At 54.5% G+C, this 25,120-nt stretch overlaps 1 long non-coding RNA gene across 1 annotated transcript; it reads left to right on the top strand.

Annotated features, from left to right (window-relative positions):
* The first annotated feature begins 1,453 nt into the window (after positions 1-1,453).
* Positions 1,454-16,831, top strand: LOC121062566. Its single transcript, XR_005815608.1, has 3 exons — positions 1,454-1,532; positions 16,606-16,644; positions 16,744-16,831. It is a non-coding gene; the product is annotated as an uncharacterized LOC121062566 (long non-coding RNA).
* Positions 16,832-25,120: the final 8,289 nt, after the last annotated feature.

Raw genomic sequence — 25,120 nt, forward strand, 5'->3', positions numbered from 1 at the left:
ATCACAGAATGTTAGGGTGTGCTAGGGACCTTGAAAGATCATCTAGTGCAAATACATCAACATCCCAAAAAGTACTTGTTAAACAAATAGAACAAAGAGGAGTCTTCTGTAAATTTCCTGCCCAAATCTGTGGTTATCTCAACCCTTGCAGCCCCAAGTAGTGTGCCAAACAGAGCAATTGAGGTTTAAATCCAGTGGGCAGGCAAGCAGAACAAAGCTGCTTGCCCAGCCAAACACCAGTGGGATCAGGTCAAGAAAATGAAGAGGGCAAAAGTTAGGAAATTCATGGGTAGATATGGGTCTCTCGTTATGAATAAGCCTGTCCTCCCAAACAAGTGCTACACATATCGAGGCCTTGCTTCCCCACACATGGTCCAACATTGCTCATTGATGGGAAGTAGAGAATGATTTCTTTTTCTCTCTCCATTCTCAGCATGGCCTCTGGCTGTTTTTCCCCTCTTCTTGTTCCCTTTAATTCAATCATCCTTATCTCAACCCTGTTGAAATAGCCTGTTGAGATAGCCAGAGCCTGTTTTGTTCTTTCCAACACACTTTCTTATCTCTGTCTTCTGATGAGGGGAAGTGAGAGAGCGGTTGTGGTGGAATTCTGCAGCCCAGCAAAATAAAACCATCAGGTAAGGAAAGAGGAAAAAAAAAACAACAAAAGGCCAAAAAGGAGAGAGGTAAAATGTAATTGCTCACCACTAGCTGGCTCATGACCACCCAGTGGCACAGCAATGGCATCCCCTGCAGAATGGCTCCCTGTTTTTATTGTAGTGCCCAAAGTACACTTTTTTCAACAGCAAGGAGCGTGTTTCCAGGTACACTCAAAAAGGGCAGGAAAGGCAGAGATTTGGGGAAAGGAGCCAGTGCCTCCTTGCCAGACACCCCCAAGACATGGTGCTTAAGTAACCCCCTTCCTGCACGGGACACAGGCTGCAGCACCAGGTCTCCCCATGGAGCTGCTGGCAGACAGAGGGGCTCAGGCTGCACAGCCTTGAACAAGCAACTAGAGTAGAGGGGCTGAGCATCGGCAGGGGATGCAGCAGTGCTGGGCCCACATGGGTGTGGAAGGGATGGAAAAAGATTTGGGAGACGCTGTAGATGTTTGCTAGCCTGATGGAGAGCTGCAAAACTATGAGTCAATTATGGCAAGGGGAAAACAGGCATGAAGCCTCTGTAGGAAGAATAGTGCCCTTGAGATACACGTAAAAACAGCATGAGTTGCGGTATGTGAGAGGACAGAAATAACAGCGGGGGCTCTCAAAATACAGCGGATACAGCAGGGGCTGAGGCAGGGCCCTTGCTGATGAGAGCCTCTGGCTGTGGGCCAGGCTCAGGCGGCCACAGAAAGCCCACAGCACAGGTCCCAGCTGCACTGCAAGCCTCTGTCCCACCGTCCCCAGCTCAGAGCAAAGCAGACACCTGAAGCAGATGGTGCTCCCCAAAAGCAGCACCCCAAAAGATGCTGGGGCAGGCGCCATGGGCAAGGCTGTCTCCTTCTGGCCCTGCCGTCCTGCTGCTGGTGCTCTGTGAGTTGGGGCATTGCTGGGCGTGTGGGCTGAGGGCTGGAGGTCTGCTGCTGGGTGCAGGACAGGCCTGTGGTGGGCACAGGGGAGGATGGGGATAGGGTGTGCGGGGCAGGCGTGCAGCAGTGTGGGGCATCGTTGTTTTGGGGAAGGCAGAAGATCACTGCCCCTCTAAGCAAAGCCCTCTCTGCCCCATGCTGCAGGTGCTGGCGTGAACACCCAGGACATCTGCAGCTCCACAGGATTGCGGGAGCATGGAGGTGGGTCCCGAAAATGAACGTGTCCTGGGGAAGGAGATGGAAAGAGAGAAGGGGATTATTCCCTCACAACTCCCCCTGTAAACCCCAGGAGAGCAGACTCTTCCAGCCTTGGCATGCAGTTGGCTTTGCCACCCGGCAATCACTAACACTTCCCTAAGGAATCCCTGTGCCTTCTCTCCAGGTAACGACCAGACTCCAGTCCTGTTCCTCAACGCTTCCGGTGCCCAGGAGGGGGAAATTGTTTTCATTCAGTGTGCAATTGATGCTCAGTTTCCTGCTACACGAGTTGTCTTCTGCAAGAATGGGCTGGAGGAGTTCAGCTTGAAAGCCCAGCAGGGAAGGTTCATCTACGCTCTGGTCCTGAACATCACCTCGAGAAGTGCTGGGACATACACATGTGGATACCAGCAAAAGAACAAGAGAAACTGGGTGAGGAGCTCTGCTCTCAGTGCTCCCTGGACCCTGTCTGTGCCAGGTGAGACACAGCCCAGGGCAGTGGGGACCGAAGGGACTGGGACACCACTGAGTTTGGAGCTGTGTGCTGCAGCAGGCAGGGCATGGCTCTGGAGTGGTTCCCCGTCGGGAGTGTTCCCTCTCCTCCAAGGCAGCCCCTAGAGATAAAGCTGCTGTCAAGGGTATCCCTGTCCCTGCAGCACCACCTCTGCAGCAGAGATGGGGCTGTGCAGTGAGAACAAGTGCCGGGGATGTCAATGGACCCTGGGCTGTGCCATTACCACTACAAGCTGTCCATCTAACTTTTAAAAACCTCTGTCTGGGAACTTATATGCAAAGGCTTGCTTACGTTCCCGTTTGCTAAAGGAATCAAGACATGAGCTTAGGGTCTGCTCAGCATCTGGGATTGTCCCAACACAGGGCTTGATAAACTCACAGCATGATCATGTCTTCCACAGGCAGCAGCCCCTCTCACAAGGCCGAGCTCCCTTCCAGAGGTGAGACGTTGCTCATCAGCCATTCCCAGCACAGCCGTCCTCCACGGCTTGCCTTGGCCACACTGTGACCCTCGTCTCTTGCAGGGCCAGCCATGCCCCTGGAGGTCTGGATCCTGCGCTCTGCCCTCAGCCTGCTCCTGCTGCTGTCTGCCCCCATCATCACCCTCCTCCTGGAGAGATGGAGCCACGGTGCCAGCGGGGCCAGGCAGCCTGGAGACGTCCCTGGCCCCATGGTGCTCTGATGTCCTCCTGGGCTCCATGCTGACCCCAGCCTGCTCCCCCATGCTCAGCGCATGACCCCCACTGTGGCCAGGCTCCCGCTGCCGTTGGGCTCAAGGCAGCTGGGGCAGCATGCCCAAGGGATGTGCTGCCACTGCTCTGCTTCCCTTGGCTCAGCCCCTGCTCTCTGCTCACATCAAGGATTGCCATCGGATCGCGCACCCTCCCAGCTGCGTTCAACCCCAGCACTCATGTGGCTTCACCCCCTGCTCACAGAATCACATCTCCATCGTGGGATCCACCTCTGCATATCAGGAGAACACGAGGGGATGGAGTAACGGCTGCACCCCCAGGCAGCCATGCTCTGCAGCTCCTGCATCACTTCAGCACCTCCCTATGCCCAAGGTGGTGCCGGTCGCAATGGGCACATCTCCAGGTGGTTACGGTGCCCTGTGTGGAAGCACCTTGGTGGGTACTGGTCCTGTGGGAGGCGAGTTATAAAGGCTTGGTTCAGAATGCACCAGCTGATGTTGCTGCTCTGTATTTGAGAGGGAAGCCAGTGAGCAGAGCTGGGAGAGCTCCTGTATGACTGCTGTGTGGGGCCATATGTCTTGCGAGGGAGCTGCTGTTCCCTGTGCCCTGCCACCCAAGTGTTCCCCTACCTGCTGGCATTGCCCTGGCAGATGTGGCATGGAAAAGTGCCGATGTGAGGATGGCTGAGGCCATGCAGAGGTCCAGGGGGTGGCCACGCCTGGCCCTCTGCACCCCACACCCACCCATCCCTGTGCCAGGGCTTCTGGCTGTCAACGCGCCATCCCCAGGAGACAGCCCTGAGCAGGGACGTTGTGCACGGGGGCATCCAGCTGTGGGGCAGGTGGGGATGGGGTCTCAGCATGGCTGGCCCCCACACCCACAGCCCATCCCCAGCCTTGCACAATGGGGTTTTAGCCATCCCACACCAATACCTGAAAAGAGCCAAGGTGTCCCCACAGTGCAGCTCCCAGTGCTGGCATCTGGGGCCTTGGTGTGCAGTGGGGGACTCCAGGGCAAGATGGGTGCAGGCAGAAGAGGAGCTGCTCAGCTGGGAGGCACGAGGCTGCATGACTGCATGGAGGGAATAGGGGAAAGGAACACGGGGTCAAAACTCAGCAAGAGCTGCTTGGATGCAGAGCTGGAGGGGAGGTGGGTTTCAGGCTCCTTCCTGCAAGGACAGTCCCTCACCTCCCATGCCCTCATCAAAGCACTTGTCCCTCAGCTTCCTTCAGGCCCATGCATGCATGTTTCACAGCACAAGCCTCCACAATACATTTCCTGGAAGGGAATATACAGAGCTGGGTGCAGGAACCTACTCCCCCATTCCCATACATCCACCAACCCTCCTTGGTGAGTGAATCCCCATTTTGGTGTCAGCTGCAAATTTGCCGAAGGTAACCTCTGCCCCAGCATCCTGAGAGTAATGCAGATGTGGAATGGAATTGGACGTAATTTGGGTCCCTGGAGTACACCACTAGTCAGCAGCCTTCAACCAGACTTTGCAGCACTGATCACCTTGCTTCAGGTTCTGCCATTCTGTCAGTTTTCAGTCCACCCCAGTGTCTGCTCATTCAGGCCAGATATCAGTAACTTCTCTATGAGGATGTTAGGGTAGACAGTGTCAGAGTCCTTCCATTCCAAGATCCATGCTCTTCCCTCATCTACCAGGACAGTCGTTTCATCATAGAAGGTTGTTGGGTTGGCCAAGCATAGCCTCCTCTTGCTGAATTCCTGCTGGCTACTCCTGATGATTTGCCTGTCCTCCAAGTGCCGGGAAATGTTTTACCCAATGAACTGTTCCCTCACCTTCCAGGGATGGAGGTGATCTGACTGGCCTCTACTTCCCCAGGTCTCCTTCTTGCCATTCAGGAAGAAGCAGTGATGTTTGCTTCCCTCCAGTCTTCAGGCCCTTATCCCACTCGCCTTGGCCCATCAACGATGATGGAGAGTGGCCTCACAATGACATCTGCCAGCTCCTTCAGCACTTGGGGGTGCCTCCTAGCAGGGTCCACGGCCTTCTCTTTGCTTATTTGGCTGAAGCATTGCCCCTCCTGACCCTCCTTCATCAAGGGGACACCTTCCTTGCTGCAGCCCCTGTCCCTGCCTTCTGGTTTCACTCACCTGGACAGGAAGCTCCACTATAACTGATCTCTCACTCCCCCTCCTATAACGGAAAGGGGGTGAAAATACAATGAAAAGGGATCAAGGGTCCAAATAAGAACAGGGAGATCACTCCAGGTTTATTGTACCAGGCAAAACAAACTCACCATAGGGAGATTAATAAAATTCATTACCTCTTATTATTAGCAAGCTAGAGCAGTGAGAAACAAAGAAAAGAAGAAAAAGCAAATAAAAATACCTTCCCAACATCCACCTTCTTCCACCTCCTCCCTCCGAGTGGTGCAGGGGAACGAGGAATGGGGGCTGCGGTCAGTCCGTAACACTTCGTCTCCTCTGCTCCTCCACAGTCACTCTCTGCCCCTGCTCCAACGGGGGGTACCTCCCCCAGGATGCCGTCCTTCCAACCTGACCCTGGGTGGGCTTCCCACAGGCAGCAGCTCTTCAAGATCTGCTCCATCATGGGTCTCGCACAGGTGGCAGCTCCCCGCAGACCCCCTGCTCCTGCGTGGGCTTCTCTCCACAGGCTGCAGCTCCGGCCCAGGGCCTACTCCTGCGGGGGCTCTCCATGGGCTGCAGCCTCCTCCAGGCCACAGCCACCTGCTCCACTGGGGGCTCTCCACAGGCCGCAGGGGAACTTGTGCTGTGTGCCTGGAGCATCTCCTGCCCTCCTGCTGCACTGACCTTGAGGGCTGCAGGGCTGGTTCTCACTCCTCCCTCTGCCACCTGTTGTTGTGCAGCAGATTTTTCCCTTTCTAAAATATGCTCTCGCAGAGGTACAAAAAATGTGCCTTATTGGCTCAGCTTTGGCCTGCAGCAGGTCCCTTTGGAGCAGTCTGAAACTGGCCCTTTTCAAATAGGGGGCAGCTTCTGCTCTGAGTCCACCTCTGCAGCCTCCCCCTACCAAACCCTTGCCACATACGCCCAATACAGCTGCAGAGTGCAGGCCACAGTTTGCTTTCCCTTGGACGCCTTCTCCAGCCACAGCCTTCTCCAGACCACAGCCACCTGCTCCACCGAGGGCTCCTCCACGGGCTGCAGTGTGGAGATCTGCTCCATGTGGGACCCATGGGTGCAGGGGGACAGCCTGCTCCACCAGGGGCCTCTCCACAGGCCGCAGGGGAACTTGTGCTGCGTGCCTGGAGCACCTCCTGCCCTCCTGCTGCACTGACCTTGAGGGCTGCAGGGCTGGTTCTCGCTTCTCCCTCTGTCAGCTGTTGTTGTGCAGCAGATTTTTCCCTTTCTTAAATCTGCTCTCACAGAGGAGAGAGCATATCTCAACATCGCTTTTGGCTCGTCTTTGGCCTGCAGCAGGTCCCTTTGGAGCAGTCTGACACTGGCCCTTTTCAAATAGGGGGCAGCTTCTGGACTTCTCACCGACGCCACCTCTGCAGCCCCCCGCTACCAAACCCTGGCCACGTAAACCCAATACAGCTGCAGAGTGCAGGCCACAGTTTGCTTTCCCTTGGACGGGCGTCCAGTACACCTGGAATGGATGGTGCCAGGGTTGGAAACACAGCCCTGCCATTTACCATGGAGTAATGCAGATGGCTGTGGAACAAGGGGAAGCTCCTGAGCACCTGCAGTGCATTGATGGCACCCTCATGTGGGGCAGCAAAGCAGAGGAAGTCTTTGAGAAAGGGAAGAAAATCATCCAAATTCTCCTGAAGGCTGGTTTTGCCCTTGACCAGGGTAAAGTCAAGGGAGTTTCCCAGGAAATGTGGTTCTTGGGTGTAAAAAGGCAGGATGGATGTTGCTACATCCCAATGGGTGAGGTCAATGAGGTAACAACTGTGTGCCCACCAGCTGTCAAGAAAGAAACGCAAGTTTTCCTAGGCCTTGTGGGATTCTGGAGAAGGCATATTGCAGGTTGTAGTGAGCTTCTGAGCCCTCCCTATTGAGTAACCTGAAAGAAGAGCACTTTGAAGTGGGGTCCTGAGCAACAAAACCCCTTGGAAGAGATCAAAGTGTGTGTCCAAAAGGCTGTGGTGAGAGCCCTTGGACCCCTGCATACAGGCCCAGCTGTGCCACTGGTGTTTCACACTGCAGGCGGGGAACAAGGCCTGGCCGGGAGCCTCTGGCAGGAAAGACCAGGAGAAAGCCGATGTCGTCCTCTGGACTTCTGGAGCAGGGCTATTGAGGATCAGAAGCCCACGATGCTCCAAGTGAAAACAGAAGAGTGATGGGTGGTCATGCCCAAGAGAGTTGAAGACCAGTGGGTACAGAACGGTCCCACAGTGCTGTACTGCCAGCAGTATAGCCCCAGCTGAGACTCCCTGAGAGTTCTTCATATTCTGTAAATTCTGTTTTCACTTGTTAAAACAAGACACTGTGTTGTCTGAGAGAACAGAAATAAAACAGGGGCTCAACAAAAACAGCGGATGTAGCAGTGTCTGTGGCAGGGCCCTCTCAAATGTGAGAGCCGCTTAGTGTGGGCCAGGCTCAGGTGGCCACAGAAAGCCCACAGCACAGGTCCCAGCTGCACTGCAAGCCTCTGTCCCACCGCCCCCAGCTCAGAGCAAAGCAGACACCTGAAGCAGACGGTGCTCCCCAAAAGCAGCGCCCCAAAAGATGCTGGGGCAGGCGCCATGGGCAAGGCTGTCTCCTTCTGGCCCTGCCATCCTGCTGCTGGCACTCTGTGAGTTGGGGCATTGCTGGGCGTGGGGTCTGAGGGCTGGAGGGCTGCTGATGGGGGCAGGACAGGCCCGTGTTGGGCACAAGGGAGGATTGGTGCGGGGCAGGCATGCAGCATTGTGGTGCAGAGTTGCTTTGGTGAAGGCAGGATGGCGATTGCTTCCTCCAGCTATGTTGCAGATTTGAGCATAAAGTGTGTTTATCAAAGTTCTTCAATGTAACTGGGAACCTATAGAGAGACCTGCCAGATGCTGAATGGTGTAGGGAACCTGGGAACTCCACCCTGAGTATGAAAACCATTGAGACGAAATGATCTTAATATTTTATGAAGGAAGAGAGACCAAGAATGTGAAGGATGTAATCTTCGAGGTGTCAAGGGTGCAGAACTGAGGATGTGGGTAGGGAAACATGGATGAGCTGGGACACTGCTCCTCTAAGCAAAGCTCTCTGTGCCCCGTGCTGCAGGTGCTGTCTTGACCACCCAGGACGTCTGCAGCTCCCCAGGTGAGGGGGAGCGGAGCGTGGGGATGGGTGGCAGAGGGGAGGTGTGTGTGGGTGTGGTGATTGATATGGGAAGGCAGAGGGGGTTTGTTCTCCACGTGTTAATCCCTTGACAGGAGACTTTTCACCATTTGCTTTACATCTCTGCATCTTTGCATCACTAACGCTGCCCAGGGAATCCCTGCGCTGTCTCTTCCAGGTGACCTCCCGGCTCCAGCCCTCTTCCTGAACACCTCCAGCGCACAGGAGGGGGAATTGGTTTCACTTCGCTGCACCATTGATGGCTCTTCCGTGCCTTCCCAAATTGTATTCTGCAAGGACAGGATGGAGGCACACAGCCTGAAATGGCAACCATGGCAGCTGAGCTACACCGTCATTTTAGACATCACCCGGGGGAGCAAGGGGACATACACGTGTGGGTACCAAGTCAACAATGGCAGGAACCAAGTGAGGAGCTCAGCCCTCAGTGCTGGCCGCATCCTGGATGTCCTCGGTGAGACACGGCCCTGGGCTGGAGGGGTCAGAAGGGACGGAGGCACTTGCCACCACATGGCTGCGCTGAGGCTAGAACTGTGTGCTGCAGCAGGCAGGGCATGGCTCTGGGGTGATTCCCCCATGGGAGTGTTCCCTCGCCTCAGAGGCAGCCCCTAGAGAGAGAGCTGCTCTCAAGGGGTCCCCCTGTTCCTGCTCCATCACATTTATTGCAGATACTGGCACTCTTCAGGGCCCAGGGACAGAGAACAAGGGCTGGCTGGGGATGTCGATGGATCCTGGGCTGAGCCAGGGATGCCCCAAGGTCTGCTCTGTACATCGATGAGCTTATGGCAGGCCAAGTGGGATGATTGTCATGAGCTGGGCAGTTACCTATGTGTGAAGAAGGAGACTACATTTATGGCTCTAAAATGGGGGCTGGAGTCATATTGTGACAACAGAAAAATGTTAGAATGCTTTGGGATCCAGGGATCTCTACCTGAAACACCAAACCAGCAGAAAGGGGCTTGGGATGGCCACAGGGAGGAAATCACAGAGGGGCTGGTTGAGATACAGGGGTTGGAAGGTGCCTTGCCAGCAAGGACCCAGCAGCAGGGGCACGGGCAGTGGTGTGGGAGTGTGCCAGGTCTCACTCCCTCTAAGCAAAACCCTCTGTGCCCCGGAGGGTCCAGAGCCACACCTCTGCCATTCGGTTCTAAATAAATCAAGAGCGCATTTACACACCGGATCCTTGGGGACCCATGTTAGCAGAGCAGTCTCAGGCACTTGCATGCCTCCCCTGGGGATGAAGCTGGCTGTCATTACCCTGCAGACACTCATCCTGTCCCTTTCTCTTGCCAGGCAATGCCTCCACATCCCCAGCAGGGACAATATCCCCAGGTGATTCCCTCCTACAGCCCCACAGCCCCCACCATGGGGCTCAGACCCGCCAGGCTGCTGTCTCCAGGGCATGGGGCCATGCAGGAGCTTCATCAGGAAGGAGGTGTGCCGGCTGCAGGGGCACGTCCTGCTCCCTGCCTCTCCATATCACACCCCACTGCCCTCACACCCTCTCTCCCACAGCTCCCCATGCCCGGCTCCCGCACGCCCTCCCCACAGGCACAGCACTGGCAGTGGCGGCCGTCGGCCTCGTCCTCCTGGCTGCAGGCAGCTGGTTTACCATCAGGAAAGGTGAGGGAGTGGGGGAAGGTGGGGGGAAAGGCTGAGGCCATGGGGGTCCTGCTGCGGGGTTGGTGCAGTGGGAAAGGCGGTGGGGGGGACCTGGGTGTGCGTAGCTGGTGCAGACGGTGCGTGGGGGCGATGGCTGTGGGCAGCCCAGCTGGGGAGGCTGCTGAGGGAGCTGGGGAGCTTCAGCCTTCGTCCCCCAGTCCCAAGATGGGAGCCAGGGCTGGGCAGCAACTTGGCCTGCGCACCTCAGCCACTGTTCTTCTTGCAGGTGCCTGCAGAGGGAGATGCCCAAGGTGAGCACCAAGGGCTCCTGGCTGGGGGGTTTGCAGGAGGGAGTCGTGGGCATGGCGGGGCCCTGGGGTGCTCCTTGGCCAGGGGCAGTGTTGTTGGTGTGTGTGACTGCATTCCCTGTGCTGGAGGCAGGGAGGATGGGGCTTGCTATTTGCTGCACTCCAGCTCACCACATGATGTAGGAAAGCACCACCCAAGTGCGTTTCTCATGTGACCCCTCACCACAAAAGCACACCCCAGAACCATTCCATTCCTCTCCAGGCAGCAGCACGTTGACAGTCCACAGATGGAAAACACAGACCAGGGCGAAGTCACATGTGAGTACTACCTACTCCCTCGGGGAAGCCATACACCACTCTGACCATGGGCATCCCTGCCCGTACAATCTCACGTGGAATCCCACCACTTCATTTCCCACTGGGACATAGAAAATCCCTGCCCATTCATCAAGGGCACGTTTCTCTCCAGTTCCTCACATCCTGCTTCTTCCTTGCATGCAGAGCGCGTGCGACTGCACAAAGTACATGGCAGCATCCCAGTGCTCCCAGGGACAAAGCCCATTTGCTTGGGGGTGGTCCTTTCCCACCCGTTCCTGTCCCAGGCTGTAATTCCCCCACTCCAGCCTCTGCTTTTGTCCTTTCTTCAGTTCTCTTCAGAGGCATTTCTGCTTCAAGAGCTGCACAAAGCACAGTGTAGCAGTGAAGGCTGTGCCTGTGTACTTGCACTGCTGGGGAAAAAATAGCTCGCTCTGAAACCACAGGCAGCAGCCAAGGGAGAATGTTGTGGTTGGGCGACAGGCTATAGATATATCCCCACCTGACGTGCACCTAGCTTGTTGCAGCACGACCTTGTTTTCCCACACCTGCACAGAGTAGCTCGCAAGGTGTGCTGGCTGTGCAAAGAGAGGAGATGCCACAGAATGGTGGAAATACACCAAAACCTCAACATCTCTGCTCCAATGCTGCTTAATGCATGTCCCAGATCAGGGTGATGGGAGGGGAAATGTGGCCGGGCACTGTGTGCTGACCCCAGGCAGCTGATGCCAAAAGACAGCATGGGTCTCAGTCCCCCTCCAACAGACAGCAAGGGCTCATGGTTTGTATTTTTTCCCCTACAGACTCCACCATCGCCCACGTTCGACGGGACAGGGTGAATCGTGGCACAGCTGTGCACAGCTCCTTTCTGCACTCCTGCAGCCTGGTGCCTGCTCGTTGTGCAGGGCTCACAGTCAGCAGCTGAAGTAACAGGGCTTTCTTTTCCCCCCAAAGCCTCCTCCCGTGCAACGGATGAGTGACACCACGACATATGCCACGGTGACCCGCCCCCAGACCTGATAGCGCTGCCACAGGGCAAGGGCACAGGAGCCTTGCCCATGGCTCCCTTTGCTCTCTTGCAGAGGGCTCCTACAGCTGTAAGGTGGGGCTGGGGGGTGCACTTTGGGCTTCTTTGGGGTTTGCTGTCACAGGGAATGGCTGTGTGTGTCTAGCCAAGAGGGTGAAGGACTCATATCTCTGTTTGTAATAAATTAATGCCTCTTAAAATATATCAGGTATACCAAGTAATATTGTGAGTGTGTCAGTGGTTTTTCCTCATGTGAAACCATCTCCCTGTGCTCAGTGGAAAATATGTATACCTAAACTGCATGATAAAGTCACAGGGCTGCTCTTCCGTGCACCCACACAGAGGCACTTTTGGACATATAGGGACAGATAGCACTGCAGGGATGTGCTTGCATGTGTGTGCCAATAGGTGTGTGCACTGCAGATGTGGTTTTGTTTAGAAGAAAAATAACTCCAGACATACATAAATCCATGGGTCATGATAGGATGCTCCCGTGGGTGCTGTGGGAGCTGGCGGAAGTCATTGCTAGGCCACTCTCCATCATCTTTGGGAAGTCATGGGCATCAGGACCAGTGCCTGAGGACTGGAGGAAAGCAAATGTCACTCCAGTCTTCAAAAAGGGAAAGAAGGATGACCCATGTAACTATAGACCGGTCAGCCTCACCTCCATCCCTGCAAAGGTGATGGAACAACTTATCCTTGGTGTTGTCTCTAGTCATATCAAGGACAAAAGGGTCATTAGGGGCAGTCAACACGGCTTCACCAAGGGGAAGTCGTGCTTGACCGAACTGAGAGACTTTTATGAGGATATAGCCGGGTGGATAGATGATGGTAAAGCACTGGATGTGGTCTATCTTGATTTCAGTAAAGCCTTTGACACCGTCTCCCACAGCATCGTCGCAGCTAAACTGGAGAAGTGTGGTCTGGACGATCGGGTAGGGAGGTGGACTGTCATCTGGCTGAAGGGAAGGAGCCAGAGCGTTGTGGTCAATGGGATGGAGTCGAGTTGGAGGCCTGTATCTAGTGGAGTCCCTCAAGGGTCGGTACTGGGACCAGTACTAGTCAATATATTCATCAATGTCTTGGATGAGGGAATGGAGCGCACTGTCAGCAAGTTTGCTGATGACACTAAACTGGGAGGAGTGGCTGACATGCCGGAAGGCTGTGCTGCCATCCAGCGAGACCTAGACAGGATGAAGAATTGGGTGGGGAGAAACGTAATGAAATGTAACAAGGGCAAGTGTAAAGTCCTGCATCTGAGCAAGAACAACCCCAGACACCGGTACAAGTTGGGGACTGAGCAGTTGGAGAGCAGTACAGGGGAAGGGGACCTAGGGTTCCTGGTGGACAGCGGGATGACCATGAGCCAGAACCGTGCCTTTGTGGCCAAGAAGGCCAATGGCCTCCTGGGGTGTATCAGAAGGGATGTGGCTAGTAGGTCAAGAGAGGTTCTCCTCCCGCTCTACTCTGCCCTGGTGAGACCGCATCTGAAATATTGCATCCAGTTCTGGGCCCCACAGTTCAAAAGGACAGGGAACTGCTTGAGAGAGTCCAGCGCTGAGCCACGAAGGTGATGAAGGGAGTGGAGCATCTCCCTTATGAGGAAAGACTGAGGGAGCCGGGTCTCTTTAGCTTGGAGAAGAGCACACTGAGGGGTGACCTTATCAATGTTTAGAAATATGTAAAGGGTGAGTGTCAGGAGAATGGAGCCAGGCTCTTCTCGGTGACATGTAATTATAGGACAAGAGGCAACGGGTGCAAGCTGGAACATAGGATGTTCTACCTAAATATGAGAAGAAACTTTTTCATGGTGAGGGTGACAGAACACTGGAACAGGATGCCCAGGGGGGTTGTGGAGTCTCCTTCTCTGGAGACATTCAAAACCCACCTGGACGCATTCCTGTGTGACCTATCTAGGTGTTCCTGCTCCTGCAGGGGGATTGGACTAGATGAACCTTCAAGGTCCCATCCAACCCCTAACATTCTGTGATTCTGTGATTATGGGTCACTTTTTGATTGCCACGGTAACGACATCCTTTTTTCCAACATTCACTCAGATCGTCAGTATCACACTCTTGTTCAGGGGTGAAGTCCCAAAGCACTGCAAGTGAACGTTGTTCTCCCACTCACCTTGCTATCCATAACCACACCGCCTGGGCACATGTCCCTTACTTAGACTCAGAAATAGACATTTAGCCTTTGGAAAAGCCCAGAACACGTGCTGGAGACATAGTACCAGGAGTACATTAGTTCCCCAAGGAGGTTCAGACTAGTCAAGAGCTATTGGAACAGGTCTGCAGGAGAAGAAGGGGAAGGTGGCACTCCTTGTTTCCTCCTCCACTTGCCCCTTGGAGGAGACAAGGTATATTTGTAGATGTTAACTGTCTCTAACAGAAAGTTCCCAAAAAGCAAGAAGGAGAGGAACACAGAGCCCATCTGCCAGAGTAGACTCACGGCCACTGCTTTTATCAAGATTGTCTAAGGCAAGATATCACCAAGGGCTGCATAGCACAGCAAACTCAGAAAGCCAAACAGCCTTTCACACGCTCTTGCATCTGATCTACCGCAAAAGAAGGAGCATGGGACACATCACATAAAAAAACGCCAAAAGGAAATGCATCACCATCCTGAGCAGGATGGGAAACAAGCTGAATAAAGATGAGATTTCTCTACAGCCTTCAAGTCAAACCTGTCATGATCTCAACCCTTGAAGCCACAAGTAGGGTTCCAAAAAGGGCAGTTGATTAAATCCAGTCAGCAGGCAAGCAGCCCCCAGCAGCACTCAACCAAACCCCTGTGGGATATGGGCAAGAGAATGAAGACGGCAAAAGTTAGGAAATTTTTCGGTTGATATAACTAGAGTATATTAAGGAAAAAAGGAAACAAATTACCCTAAAACATAAGGCCAATAAATGACCTCATTACAGCTTTTCGTTGCCTAACACGGGCTTAGAAAAAAGATGGAGATCAAGTTTTTGCTTGGCAGACAATGACAGGGAAAAGGGAATGGGTTTAAACTTAAAGAGGGGAAATTTAGATTTAACCTTAGAAGGAAACCAAGTGCTGCACAGCACAACAAACCCAGAGAGCCAGTCAGCCTTTCACAAGCTCTTGTATCTGATCTAGAGAAAAAGAAGGAGCATGGGACACATCACATAAAACTACATCGAAAGCAAATGCACCATCATCCCCAAAAGTACCTGCTATAGAAATAGAACAGAGTAGTCTTAAATAAATTTACTGGACCAATCTGCTGTTATCTCAACCCTCGCAGCCCCATGTGGGATGCCAAATAGGGCAGTTGTGCTTTAAATCCAGTGGGCAGGGGAGCAGCACAGAGCCACTTACTCAGCCAAACCCCAGTGGGATCAGGGCAAAAGAATCAAGAGGGCAAAAGTTAGGAAATTCATGGGTTGAAATAACTACAGTATAGTAAGCAAAAGGGGAAAAAAAAAAAAAAGGGGGGGAGGGTGATGAAAACGCAACTGGTCACCAATATCTGAACCATGCTCATCCAGTCCCAGAGCAATGGCAACCCCAGCAGAACTGTCCTTCCCACCCCAGGCCCTCTTTTTTGTATAGCACGAAGTGTCGTTGCAGATGCACTAGGAAAGGTCATAAAAGGCATAGACTGAGGAAAGGAGCCAGTGTCTCCAAACCCCAGGTGGGATCACGGCAATTGAATCAAGGTGGCAAAATTTAGGAAATTCATGGGTTGACATAAATACGGTATATTAAGCAAAATGGAAAAAAAAAAAAAAGTGATGAAAACAAAATTGCTCACCCCTACCTGACCCATGCCCATCAAGTCCCACAGTTATTGCAGCCCCCACAGAACTGCACCCCTACTTTTGTTGTACAGCACAAAGCAGGTTTCCAGGTGCACTCAGAAAGAGCAGAAAAGGCATTGATTTGGATGAAGGAGCCATTGCCTCCTTGCCAGACACCCCCAAGTCCTGGCTTGTGACTGATCCTCTTCTGCACAGGACACAGGGCTGCAGCACCAGGTCTCCCCATGGAGCCGCTGGCAGGCAGAGGGGCTCAGGCTGTGTAGCGGTGTAAAAGGAACAACAGTACAGAGGCTGGCTTACAATTAGCAAGCACGTGCAAGGAGAATGAGCTAAAAAGTTTTCAGAAAGGCTGCTGATGTTTTCTGGTGCCATGGGAGCTGTCAGTCAAGGGGCTAAAGCTGGCTGGAGTCAAAGTCCAGTAGGGCTTTGCAGGGAGGATGCTGCCCCTGAAATACAAGTAAAAATAATGTGTGGTGAAGTGTCTTAGTATCTGTAACTTAAAGTGGGGGCTCCGCACATGAAAAAGACGCAGCATGTGATGAGGCATGGCCTGGCTGGTCAGAGTGTCTGTCTGTGGGCAAGGCTCAGGCGGCCACAGAAAGCCCACAGCACAGGTCCCAGCTGCACTGCAAGCCTCTGTCCCACCGTCCCCAGCTCAGAGCAAAGCAGACACCTGAAGCAGATGGTGCTCCCCAAAAGCAGCGCCCCAAAAGATGCTGGGGCAGGCGCCATGGGCAAGGCTGTCTCCTTCTGGCCCTGCCGTCCTGCTGCTGGTGCTCTGTGAGTTGGGGCATTGCTGGGCGTGGGGTCTGAGGGCTGGAGGGCTGCTGCTGGGGGCAGGACAGGCCTGTGGTGGGCACAGGGAAGGATGGGGACAGCGTGTGCGGGGCAGGCGTGCCGCAGTGTGGGGCAGAGTTGTTTTGGGCAAGGCAGGATTGGAATTGCTTCCTCCAGCTATGATGCAGATCTGAGCATAGGCACACTTCTCCAGCACCATAAATTGTCTGGAGTGTTGCTCTGAGACTCTAGGACTGCTGGATTCTTTACAGAGCTTTGGGACATACCTGGAACAAGAAATCCACAGAAAATGGGATTGGGATTGGGATTGGGAGTGGGACTGGCATTGGGATTGGCATTGTTCGAGGGGATATTGAAGAGAGACAGCATGAGAACATGCAGGTGTGATGGTGCCTGCTTAGCAGTGAGGATGTGGGCAGGGGCATCTGGATCAATCTGGACACTGCCTCTCCAGCAAGTCCCTCTCTGCCCCTTGGCACAGCTGCCCGCTTGACCTCCCAGGCTATCTGCAGCTCCCCAGGTACTCGTGAGACCTTCCCTCCCAAACCCAGGGCACTTTGAAGCCCAACCACTGTGAGCTCTGCCCTGTGGCAGACCTTCACTGCTGTGTCTCCTCCAGGGGATCTCCTGGCTCCTGCTCTCCAACTCAACACAACTTCTGCTCAGCCAGGTACCACAGCTGTGCTCCAGTGTTTTCTCCGTGTGGTGTCACCTCCCCATGCCCGGATCCTGCACGCCCTCTCCACACGCACGGCGCTGGCAGTGGCGGCCGTCGGCCTCGACCTCCTGGCTGCAGGCAGCTGGTATGCCATCAGGAAAGGTGAGGGAGTGGGGGAAGGTGGGGGGAAAGGCTGAGGCCGTGGGGGTCCTGCTGCAGGGCTGGTGCAGTGGGAAAGGCGGTCGGGGGGACCTGGGGGTGCGCAGCTGGGGCAGATGGTGCGTGGGGGTGCTGGCTGTGGGCAGCCCAGCTGGGGAGGCTGCTGAAGGAGCTGGGGAGCTTCAGCCTTCGTCCCCCAGCCCCGAGATGGGAGCCAGGGCTGGGCAGCAACTTGGCCTGCGCACCTCAGCCACTGTTCTTCTTGCAGGTGCCTGCAGAGGGAGATGCCTAAGGTGAGCACCAAGGGCTCCTGGCTGGGGGGTTTGCAGGAGGGAGTCAGGGGCCATGGCGGGGCCCTGGGGTGCTCTTCTTCTCAGCGCACACACACCCCAGAACCAGGGGGTTTGTGGAAGTGTTGCTGAGGACCTTCAGCACCTTTTCTCTCTGCTCTCCCTATGCCTCTCCATGGTGCTGGCAGGGCTGAGGACCCTTCTGCTGACCCCAGCGATTACTGTAAGTGCCAGTCCCTTCTTCACCCTTCTCCTGTACGCACTGTGTGAAGTGGTGATGCCTTTGCCATGGCAAGCCGTGGCTGTGGGGGCAACTATGGTGCGGGGTAGGGAAGCCCTACCTGCTGCATGTGGCTGGACACTAACTCAGGTTCTCCCTCCAGATACCAATGTGGATGAGATGGGCAGAGTGAAGGTGAGTTCAGCCCAAGCGCAGCCTTGCAGGCTGAGCGTGCACATGATGGCTGCAAGAGGGCAGGCTGTTGGAGAGCAAATGCAAGCCAAAAGTGCATCCGATGGCAGGAACCTGGGAGGTTCCCGTGGCTGTGTGCTGACTGAATCCCCCTCCTTCCATTCTAACAGCATTTCCCCATGGTTGGGCACCAGAAGAGCAAGGCTACTCCTTGTTCTGGCTTGTGTTTTGCAGCTTTCTCAATCCAACTGCTCTCAACACCCACTGGATGCCAAAAGCTGAGCAACTGAGAGGCGATGCAGCTGGTTCTTTGAGAGAGGCAGAGAACACTGGGAAAAGCCCGGCCAAGCTGCCAGCAGTCAATAAAGGCACCCCAAACAGGAAGGAGCTGGTGTAGTTCTTCTCAGCAAGGTCTGTCTGCAAGGTGCTTCACATCCCTTCAGATCGACACCACCACCCCTTTGTGTCTCAGTGTCTGTCTGTCTGCTCCGTCCCATTCCTGATATGGCTGCATGAGATGGAGGTACCATCAAGAACACAAAGTCAGAGATGTTTATTTGTCATCTGAGCAAAACCACATCTGCAATGCACACACCGATTGGCACACACATGCGAGCACATCCCTGCAGTGCTATCTGTCCCTGTAGGTCCAAATGTGCATCTCTGTGGGTGGATAGAAGAGTACCCCTGTGTCTTTATCGTGTAGTTGAAGTATACACGTCTTCCACTGAGCACAGGGAGATGTTTTCACTCGGTAAAGAAACATCGATACACTCACACTATCATTTCATGTACCTGATATACATTAGAGGTCTTAATGTATTCCAAAGAGAGAAATGAGTCCTACCTCCTCTTGGCTAGACACACACAGCCATTCCCTGTGACAGCAAACCCCGAAGAAGCCCGAAGTGCAGTTTAGGTATACACATCTTCCACAGAGCACAGGGAGATGTTTTCACTTGGTAAAGAAACATCGATACACTCAAGTATGATTTGGTATACCTGATTTATTTTAGAGGTCTTAAGGTATTGTAAATAGAGGTGTGAGTCCTACCTCCTCTTGGGTAGACACACACAGCCCTTCCCTGTGACAGCAAACCCCAAAGAAGCCTAAAGTGCACCAGCCCCAGCCCCACCTTAGGGCTGCACAAGCCCTCTGCAAGAGAGCAAAGGCAGCCATGGGCAAGACTCCTGTGCCCTTGCCCTGTGGCAGCACTATCGGGTCTGGGTGCGGGTCACCGTGGCATACGTCTTGGTGTCGCTCATCTGTTGCACGGGAGGAGGCTTTAGGGGGAAAAGAAAGCCCTGTTACTTCAGCTGCTGACTGTGAGCCCTGCACAACGAGCAGACACCAGGCTGCAGGAGTGCAGAACAGAGCTGTGCACAGCTGTGCCACGACTCACCCTGTCCCATCGAACGTGGGCAATGGTGGAGTCTGTAGGGGAAAAAACACACCATGAGCCCTTGCTGCCTGTTAGAGGGGGACTGAGACCCACCCTGTCTTTTGGCATCAGCTGCCTGGGGTCAGCACTCAATGCCCGACCACATTTCCCCTCCCATCACCGTGATCTGGGATGTGCACCAAGCAGCATTGGAACAGAGATGCTTTTTGGTGTATTTCCACCATTCTGTGGCATCTCCTCTCTTTGCACAGCCAGCACACCTTGTGAGCTGCTCTGTGCAGGCGTGGGAAAACAAGGTCGTGCTGCAACTCGAGCGAGGTGCACGTCAGGTGGGGATATATCTATAGCCGGTCGCCCAACCACAACATCCTCCCTTGGCTGCTGCCTGTGGTTTCAGAGCGAGCTATATTTTCCCCAGCAGTGCAAGAAAACAGAGCCACATCATTCACTGCTGCATTGGAGGGAGAACCTGAGTTAGTGTCCAGCCACACGCAGCAGGTAGGGCTTCCCTACCCCGCACCATAGTTGCCCCCACAGCCACGGCTTGCCATGGCAAAGGCATCACCACTTCACACAGTGCGTACAGAAGAAGGGTGAAGAAGGGACTGGCACTTACAGTAATCGCTGGGGTCAGCAGAAGGGTCCTCAGCACTGCCAGCACCATGGAGAGGCATAGGGAGAGCAGAGAGAAAAGGTGCTGAAGGTCCTCAGCAACACTTCCACAACCCCCCCTAGTTCTGGGGTGTGTGTGTGCTGAGAAGAAGAGCACCCCAGGGCTCTGGAGTGCCCCCGACTCCCTCCTGCAAACCCCCCAGCCAGGAGCCCTTGGTGCTCACCTTGGGCATCTCCCTCTGCAGGCACCTGCAAGAAGAACAGTGGCTGAGGTGCGCAGGCCAAGTTGCTGCCCAGCCCTGGCTCCCATCTCGGGGCTGGGGGATGAAGGCTGAAGCTCCCCAGCTCCCTCAGCAGCCTCCCCAGCTGGGCTGCCCACAGCCATCACCCCCACGCACCGTCTGCCCCAGCAGCGCACCCCCAGGCCCCCCCCAACACCTTTCCCACTGCACCAGCCCCACAGCAGGACCCCCATGGCCTCAGCCTTTCCCCCCACCTTCCCCCACTCCCTCACCTTTCCTGATGGCAAACCAGCTGCCTGCAGCCAGGAGGACGAGGCTGATGGCCGCCACTGCCAGTGCTGTGCGTGTGGGGAGGGCGTGTGAGAGCCGGGCATGGGGAGCTGTGGGAGAGAGGGTGTGAGGGCAGCGGGGTGTGATGGGGAGAGGCAGGGAGCAGGACGTGCCCCTGCAGCTGGCACACCCACATGCTTGTCCTCACCTGGGGAGCTGTGGATGTCTTGGGTGGTAATGGCACCACCTGCACCTTGGGGTACAGAGGGTTTTGCTTAGAGGGGTTGAGACCTAGCGAACCCCCCATGCCCGTGTCCCCTCTGTTGGTATTTGCTAGGCTAGGCACCTTCCCACCCCCATGTTTCAAACCAGTACCTCTGTGGTCTACTCCCTGGGGCCATTCCAAGACACTTTTTGTTGGATTGCTGTTCCACCTAGAGGGCCCTCGATCCTTAAACACTCCAACACCTCCCTGTCCTCAAATTATGGCTCCAGACCCCATTTTAGAGCCATAAATATAGCCTCTTTTCACACATAGGTAACTGCCCAGCTCATGACAATCGCCGCACTTTCCATGCCATAGGCTCATCAATGTACAGGGCAGACCTTGGAGCATCCCTGGCTCAGCCCAACATCCATCCACATCCCTAGCCCTTGCTCCCTGTGCGTGGGCCCTGCACAGCCCCATGTCTCAGCAGAGGTGGTGCTCCAGGAACAGGGGGACCCTTGAGAGCAGCTTTATCTCTAGGGGCTGCCTCTGAGGAGAGGGAACACTCCCATGGGGGAACCACCCCAGAGCCATGCCCTGCCTGCTGCAGCACACAGCTCCAGCCTCAGTGGTGTCCCCGTCCCATCTGTCCCCACCACCCTGTCTCACCTAGCACAGACAGGGTCCAGGGAGCACTGAGAGCAGAGTTCCTCACCCAGTTGCTCTCGTTCCTCTGCTGCTACCCACACGTGTACGTCCCAGCACTTCTCGAGGTGATGTTCAGGAGCAGAGGGTAGATGACCCTACCATGCTGGGCTTTCAAGCTGAACTCCTCCAATCCATTCTTGCAGAAGACAACTCGCGTAGCAGGAAACTGAGCATCAGTTGCACACTGAACCAAAACTGTTTCCCCCTCCAGGGCACTGGAAGCATTGAGGAACAGGACTGGAGCCTGGTCATTACCTGGAGAGAAGGCACAGGAATTCCCCAGGCAAGCGTTAGTGATTGCAGGGTGGCAAAACCAACTGCATGCCAACGCTAGAAGAGTCTGCTCTCCTGGGGTTTACAGGGGGAATTGTGAGGGAATAATCCCCTTCTCTCTTCCCATCTTCTCCAGGACACGTTCATTTTCAGATCCCACCTCCATGCTCCTGCAATCCTGTGGAGCTGCAGATGTCCTGGGTGGTCACGCCAGCACCTGCAGCATGGGGCAGAGAGGGCTTTGCTTAGAGGGGCAGTGACCTCCTGCCTTCCCCAAAGCAACTCTGCCCCACACTGCTGCATACCTGCCCCACATGCTCTATCCCCATCCTCCCCTGTGCCCACCACAGGCCTGTCCTGCACCCAGCAGCAGACCTCCAGCCCTCAGCCCACACGCCCAGCAATGCCCCAACTCACAGAGCACCAGCAGCAGGACAGCAGGGCCAGAAGGAGACAGCCTTGCCCATGGCGCCTGCCCCAGCATCTTTTGGGGCACTGCATTTGGGGAGCACCGTGTGCTTCAGGTGTCTGCTTTGCTCTGAGCTGGGGACGGTGGGACAGAGGCTTGCAGTGCAGCTGGGACCTGTGCTGTGGGCTTTCTGTGGCCGCCTGAGCCTGGCCCACACCAAGCAGCTCTCACATCAGCAGGGCCCTGCCTCAGCCCCTGCTACATCCGCTGCTTTTGTTGAGCCCCCACTGTTATTTCTGTCCTCTCAAACACCACAGCATGCGCTGTTTTTACCTGTATCTCAAGGGCAGCATCGTCCTTGCAAAGTCCTACTGCTCCATGTAGTCGTGGTCAGCCCCTTCAGAGCTGGTGCAGCTGCAGTGCCCGATCACCAGTTACAGGGGGACTTCGAGCCCTTGCTTGTCCAGGGGTGGCCCAGGAGAGCAGTGCGAGCAGGCAGCACCCAGCAGCTCTCACGGGAGAGGCTGATGGGATGTGGGCTGCGCCAGGGCACTGGCGACTGCGCCCAAGCCCGCTGCCTAGAAAAAGGTGGAAGGTCTGCTCACCGTGGTGGCTGAGCTCAAGGAGGAGTTGGAGAGACTAAGGAGCACCAAGGGGTGTGAGCAGGATGCTACCTGGTGTAGTGTAACTCCCTGGTGTCCCAGAGAGAAGGGTGCCTGGGGGATGGAAGGAAGGAAGGAAGGAAGGAAGGAAGGAAGGAAGGGAGGAAGGGAGGAAGGAAGGAAGGAAGGAAGGAAGGAAGGAAGGAAGGAAGGAAGGAAGGAAGGAAGGAAGGAAGGAAGGAAGAGAAAGAAAGAAAGGTAATTGGAGTAGGAGACTCCCTTCTGAGAGGAACAGAGGGCCCGATATGCAGAGCTGACCTTTATCAAAGGGAAGTCTGCGGTCTACCTGGACCCTGGATAATGGATATCACCAGAACACTCCTCAGCCTGGTGCGCTCCACAGACTACTGCCCGCTGCTGATCTTCCAGACAGGTGGGGAGGAAGCTGCATCCTGCAGTCTGAAGGGAATGAAGAAAGACTTCAAGGCCTTGGGATGGTTGGTGAAAGAGTCTGGAGAACAAGTCCCTTTGTCTTCCCTCCTTCCATTCTGGGGTGATGACATGGGATGGAATAGAAGGATCCGGTCCATAAATGCTTGGCTTCGTGACCGGTGCTACAGCCTTGGCTTTGGGTTGTTTGGTAATGGCTGGGTTTATAAGACACCAGGCCTGACAGTAATACTTGGGAAAGGTTTATCTCACAGGGGCAAAAGGATGCTGAGACAGCAATTGGCAGGGCTCATTTGGAGAGCTTTAAACTAGATCTGAAGGCAGATGGGGTTGCAGCTGGGCTTGCACAAGTGGGGCAGTGGCCTCGCAGCGATGAAGACCAGGAGGCCTCCCACCCCCATGGGGTGAAATCGGCACGCTCAGCTCGCTCCCTGAAGTGTCTGGACACCAGTGTATGTAACATGGGGAATAAACAGGAGGAGTTAGAAATCCGTGTTTGGTCAGGAGACTGTGATCTGGTGGCAGTTACAGAGACATGGTGGGACAGCTCACATGGCTGGAATGTGGTCATGGATGGCTATGTCCTGCTCAGGAAGACAGGCCAGCAAGGTGAGGTGGCGCAGTTGCTCTTCACATGAGAGAGCATCTCCTATGTATTGAGTACAGTGTCTGTTGCAGGCCACCAGACCAGAATGAGGAAGCTGACGAGGCCTTCTACAAGCAGCTGAGAGCAGCCTCATGATCACACGCACCGGTTGTTGTGGGGGATTTCAACTACCCTGACATTTGCTGGAAGGCCTACTCAGCCAGCCATCTGCAGTCCAGGAGGTTCCTCCAGTGCACTGATGATAACTTCCTGATGCAAAAGGTGGACGGGCCAACTAGGAGAGGAGTGCTGCTGGATCTTGTCCTCACTAACAAGGAGGGGCTGGTTGAAGAGGTGAATCACAGAATCACAGAATTGTAGGGGTTGAAAGGGACCTCAAGAGATCATCGAGTCCAACCCCCCTGCCAAAGCAGTTTCCCTAGAGCAGGTTGCCCAGGTACGTGTCCTGACGGGACTTGAATATGTCCAGAGAAGGAGACTCCACAACCTCCCTGGGCAGCCTGTTCCAGTGCTCTGTCACCCTCACTGTGAAGTTCTTCCGCATGTTGGTGTGGAACTTTCTGTGCTCCATTTTTTGACCATTGCCCGTTGTCCTATCCCCACAAACAAATGCAAAGAGGTTGGCCAAATCCCACTCTCTCCCACAATTAAGGTATTTTTATACATTGATAAGATCTCCTCTCAGTCTTCTCTTCTCAAGGCTGAAAGTTGAGGGCAGCCTTGGTTGCAGCGACCATGAGGTGGTGCAGTTCAGGATCTCATGGGGCAGGAACAGAATACCGAGCAGAATCGCAACCCTGGACTTCAGTAGGGACAACTTTGGCCTTTTCACGCAATTGCTACGGGAAATCCCATGGGACAAGGTACCTGAAGGAAAAGGGTCCCAAGACAGTTGGTTAGTGTTCAAGGAGTGCTTCTTCCCAGCTCAAAATCCAAGCATCCCAACAAATAGGAAGTCAGGAACGAGAGCCATAAGACCTGCATGGTTAAGGAGGGAACTGCTGGGCAAACTCAAGTGGAAGAGGAGAGTCTACAGATCAAGGAAGGGGGGTCTGGCTACTTGGGAGGAATATAAGACTGTTGTCAGAGGATGTAGGGAGGCAACTAGGAAAACTAAGGCCTCCTTAGAATTAAACTTTGCAAGAGGGGTCAGGGACAACAGAAAGGGCTTCTACAAATACATTGCAGATAAAAGTAACACTAGAGGCAATGGAGGTACACTAATGAATGAGGTGGGTGCCCTGGTGACAGAAGATAAAGAAAAGGCGGAGTTACTGAATGCCTTCTTTGTCTCTGTCTATGATACTGGAGGCTGTCCGAAGGAGTCCCATACCCCTGAGGCCTCAGAGGAAGTTGGGAAAAAGGAGGAGTTTTCCTTGGTTGATGAGGGCTGGGTTAAGGACTGTTTAAACAAGCTGGACATCCATAAATTCATGGGTCCTGATGGGATGTGGCGTAATGATCACACAGAGGCCAGGGTTCTTTAAGGATCATAACATCATCTCTTTATTGAGGACATAACTTCAACTTCTCTACTGAGGACAGGCTCCCTTCTTATACCTTTAGCTCTACAGCAGTACTTTTCCACTAACTATTCATTGGTTAACATCTTTGCTTGGCAATGGCAAACACTTAGCAACTTCCATGTCTTAATGGTTGGAGAACAAGTAGTTTGAGACAGCACTGGGTCTCC

Source organism: Cygnus olor, chromosome 32, assembly GCF_009769625.2.
Source record: "Cygnus olor isolate bCygOlo1 chromosome 32, bCygOlo1.pri.v2, whole genome shotgun sequence".
In the NCBI taxonomy this organism is placed as follows: domain Eukaryota; kingdom Metazoa; phylum Chordata; class Aves; order Anseriformes; family Anatidae; genus Cygnus; species Cygnus olor.